Genomic DNA, 217 nt, shown 5'->3' on the forward strand with positions numbered 1-217 from the left:
AAGTAGAGCCGAATACCCGGGTGTACGCCGGCTTCGCCGGCGAACGAAGGAAGGGAGATAAACGCGCAAAACACTGGAGAAGATTGTGGACAGTGACCTTCTAAAAATAGTAACTTTGTGGACAGTGACCTTCTAAAAATAATAACGGGAATATGTATTGACGCCACAGGAAGGAAGGGAGATAAACGCAAAACAGTGGAGAAGATAAGGAAGAGTT

Source organism: Littorina saxatilis, linkage group LG10, assembly GCF_037325665.1.
Source record: "Littorina saxatilis isolate snail1 linkage group LG10, US_GU_Lsax_2.0, whole genome shotgun sequence".
In the NCBI taxonomy this organism is placed as follows: domain Eukaryota; kingdom Metazoa; phylum Mollusca; class Gastropoda; order Littorinimorpha; family Littorinidae; genus Littorina; species Littorina saxatilis.